The sequence below is a fragment of the Morus notabilis genome, unplaced genomic scaffold (genome assembly GCF_000414095.1).
Source record: "Morus notabilis unplaced genomic scaffold, ASM41409v2 Scaffold346, whole genome shotgun sequence".
NCBI classification, from domain to species: domain Eukaryota; kingdom Viridiplantae; phylum Streptophyta; class Magnoliopsida; order Rosales; family Moraceae; genus Morus; species Morus notabilis.
In genome coordinates, this window is record NW_010358050.1 from 142,559 (window position 1) to 146,672 (window position 4,114).

At 35.7% G+C, this 4,114-nt stretch overlaps 1 pseudogene; it reads right to left on the reverse strand.

Annotated features, from left to right (window-relative positions):
* LOC21389748 overlaps nucleotides 1–2,615 on the reverse strand; it is a 10,927-nt pseudogene extending 8,312 nt beyond the window's left edge.
* Between the last annotated feature and the right edge of the window lie 1,499 nt (nucleotides 2,616–4,114).

A 4,114-nucleotide genomic window follows, 5' to 3' on the forward strand; every position in this document is an offset into this window, starting at 1 on the left:
TCTTACTAATCCAAGTACCGAATCAACACTCAAGAGAATTATTTATCTGCTTCTTTCTCAATAAGGAATGAATTCCATCTCGTATAATAACTTTCCCAGCTACCTATTTCATCATGTTTCCAAAATACAAGGAATAGGATTCAGGGTCTCAGAATCCATACCGAGTAAATCAAAAGACTCGGTAAATCAAAAGACATAATCTATAAATAGGAGTTTGTTAAGAACTCGGGATTAAGATCATTCTATATATGACCATCGGTAGACTCAATTATAATTTCTATGCTTTAACGAAAATTATTAGAAATTCATATTGTGTCTGTGTTCTTGTTCCACACAATCTCATTATGCGAAATACACTCATTCAATATCTCACCATATTAACAGTGTGGATAGCACCGTTCCATTCTAAATGGGAATGACATGTATTAATAATGTTTTAATTAAAGATTCTGAACTTTAATTAAATTCATTATGAACAATGTTTTTTATTATTATCCTTAAACAATATCCTCTTGTATATAACACTTATATACTATGTTTAAGGTTACATAAATAATCACAGAATTTTCATTTGATATTCATAAAATATTCATAAATATATGCACATAAAATGATGAATAAACTCTTTTATTAATTAAATAACAAATATCCTATTACATCTTATGCTTCTAGTACACTATTCCCAACATTTTACAATCCATAATTAATACATGCCTTAATGAGTCTGAGTAAGATGAAAAATGCTTCACCGCTTCCTTTCTTCTAGAACTGAATTCCTCACCTATTTTGCGCTACTTCTAGTATTGCTTGGGTAGGGTTAAATACATTTAAAACATAGAAAAATGAGCGAAAGTCCTAGTAGCATAAGATTTATAAAACTGAATAAATAAGTAAGTGAATAAAATGAAATAGTCAGGCCTGAAATAATCAATCGAAACCAAACAACCTTTTTTTGAAAGGTAAATAAACTAAAATTCTAAATTATAGGCAACCAACAAGTAATGTAAGTAATTGATATAGTTAGGACCAAAGCAATCCCTTAACACCACCATGGTGGCCCGTCCAGGTTTCAGGTTTTACCCTTGAGGATACGATCTCCATATCCTATCTAGGCCATCAGCGGGCTTACCAATTCGTAAGGTATCTTATCTTAAGAAAATGTTCATTAAAAACTTGAAATCAATCCATTATGAGATCAATAGCGAAAATCAAGCTATTATTTTGAAATACTTTTCTTTATTAACATATCCTTATCTTTTGAAAACAATACTTGGCCAAAACATTTTAAAATAGGCTAACAAATATGTGGGAAGAATATCATACTTCTCGGATGTCAAACCTGTAGTTAACTTCTCGTCACCCTAACCTCCGCTTTTCTTAAAGCTTTAATACTTGACCTTTTCCACTAGCTTTATCACAAAAGCAACGTCTTAGGATATATTTCTCATTCCTAAAATGAATTAAGCTCAATCATGTCTACTTGTTTCCTATTAGTGTGCCTTGACTCAAATCCAAGTTTCAAAAACGATATTTATAATTCAGTTTGGGGGTTCTTTAAAAATTAAAATTTAATTCATGGGTTTGGTTTCTTATTTAATTTCAGCTTAAAAATAAGTTTTTAAAGAAATTTTGGTAGCATGCCAGCATAAATAGGAAAAATGTCAAACCTGCAATTCAAGTTCAATTTCAACATAAATTCTCCATAAATCATCAAAACTAATTTCCAATCAATTCAACAAGTCCAATAACTGAAAACCCCTAAATTTAATTCAATTCTAATAACAATTGTTCAAATCCAAACCCTAACTCAAAATTATTCAAATCTAACAAAAATTTTAAATTCTCAAACAATAACTCAAATTCAAGTGTGGGTTTTCAAGAAAGCTTTACCTCAAAGTGATTGAAGCTCGTTTCTCTCAATTTCTCTCATTTTTGTTTTTTTTTTCTGTGGGTCTCAGCTAGCAAGCCGAGAGAGAGAGAGAGAGAAACGGCCGGCAACGGCCGGCAGGAGAGAGAGCCCGGAGAGGTGGTTGGCCGGCGTGGAAGAAGAAAAGAGAGAGAGATGCGGCGATGGGAGAAACCAGAGGAGAGAGAGAAAAGAAAAGAAACAAAGACAGAAAGAGAGAGAGAGAAAGGAGCTACAGGACGGAAAAGAAGGAAAGGAAAAAGAAGAAAAGAAAAAAAAAGGAAAAAGGAAAAAGAAAAGAAAAGAAAAGTGAAAAATGGAAAAAGGAAAATACACTAAAAGTTTAGTGTATTTTCAAAAACTTTTGGGGTGAAATCATAAATAATGAAAATAATTTAAAATTCATTGATTAATTTAGAAAAATCAAATTAGGCACACGAATAACTCACAATTTAGTATAATTAAACATGTTTTATTCTGGAGGGCGTTACAGCTCTACCTCACTTAAGAAATTTCATCCTCGAAATCGAAACTTACCTCAGGATATGAATAGATGCGGATATCATTCCTGCATTGTTGCCTCCAGTTCCCACATTGCTTCCTCAACGTCATGGTGTTGTCATAACATCTTCACTAGCGAAATCTCGCGACGGCGTAAACCCTTCATTTTTCGATCAAGAATCTTAACTGGTGTTTCCTCGTAAGTCATGTCATATTGAATCAGTACATTGGTTTTTGTGTTAGGTTGACACTTACGAAGCATGGAAACTTAAAATACATCGTGCACATAAGACAACTTCGAAGGCAAAGTGAGACGATACGCGACGACACCGACTCATTGCACGATCAGAAACGATCCGATATACCTTAGCGCGAGTTTCCCTTTCACACCGAAATGAGTGACCCCTTTGCGCAGAGAAACCCCTAACAAGACAAAGTCACCTTCTTGGAACTCTAAGGGTTTGTGCCTCCTGTCAACATAATTTTTCTGACTTTGAGCTGTTAGCAACTGTTCCCGAATAACTATTATCTTCTCGTTGTTTTCTTGGATATCATCTGGTTTACGAGTGAGTCGATCCTCTCGCTCGAGCCAATAAACTGGCGATTTGCATGGTCTGTCATACAATGCTTCGAATGGTGTCATTCTAATGCTAGTTTGATAACTGTTGTTGTAGGCGAATTGAGCTAAATGGGTATACTTCTTCCAGTTTCCATCGCAATCTAGAATGCAGGCACGAAGCATATCCTCCAGAATATGAATAACTCTTTCAGACTGTCTGTCGGTCTGAGGATGAAATGCAGTGCTGAAATTTAATTCGGTTCCCATGGCTTCTTGGAAACTTCTCCAGTACTTCGCATTGAAAAGTGTATCACAGTCTGAGGTTATGGACAATGGAACTCCGTGAAGTCTAACAATGTGCTCCAAATACGACTATGCTAGAACTTTCCTAGAATACGTCGCATGAAACGGAATGAAGTGCGCAGACTTCGTCAACCTATCCACAACGACCCAGATTGCATCATGCCGTTGTTCAGTCCTCGACAACCCCATTAGAAAATCCATCATAATGTGTTCCCACTTCTATCTAGAAACAGGAAGAGGTTGCAGTTCTCCAGCAAGTTTCTGATGTTCAGCTTTGACTCGAAAACAAGTCACACATTCTGACACGTATTGGCGAACATCCTTCTTCATACCCCTTCACTAATACTACCTTTTGAGGTCCTGATACATCTTGGTACTCCCAGGATGAATAGAAAGCCTCGATTTGTGAGCCTTGTGAAGGACTATCTTCTTTATCTCATCCACCTAAAGAACAACAAGGTGGTTTTTGAAGTAGAGCATTCCATCTTCTTAGATATTCCAACCATCCAATTGTTCTCCATTCTGAACTCGAGTCCAAACTCCTTGAGGAATGCGGATCCTGCCATTAGTTCTGTTTGATCTGTTATATAAGAGTTGGCGTAGAAACTAAGTTGTACAGCATAGCTTGGTTATAATCCTCATAATATTGAAGATCATAATCACCTACAATTTCAGTCCGTTTCCAATCCTCCAAAGCCAAAGATGTTAGGATTCCTGAACTCTTTCTACTGAGAGCATCGGCTACTAAATTGGCTTTTCCAGGATGATAATGTAAAGTGAAGTTATAATCCTCCATATACTCCATCCATCTTCTCTCTCTCAGATTTAAGTCCTTCTGAGTGAAC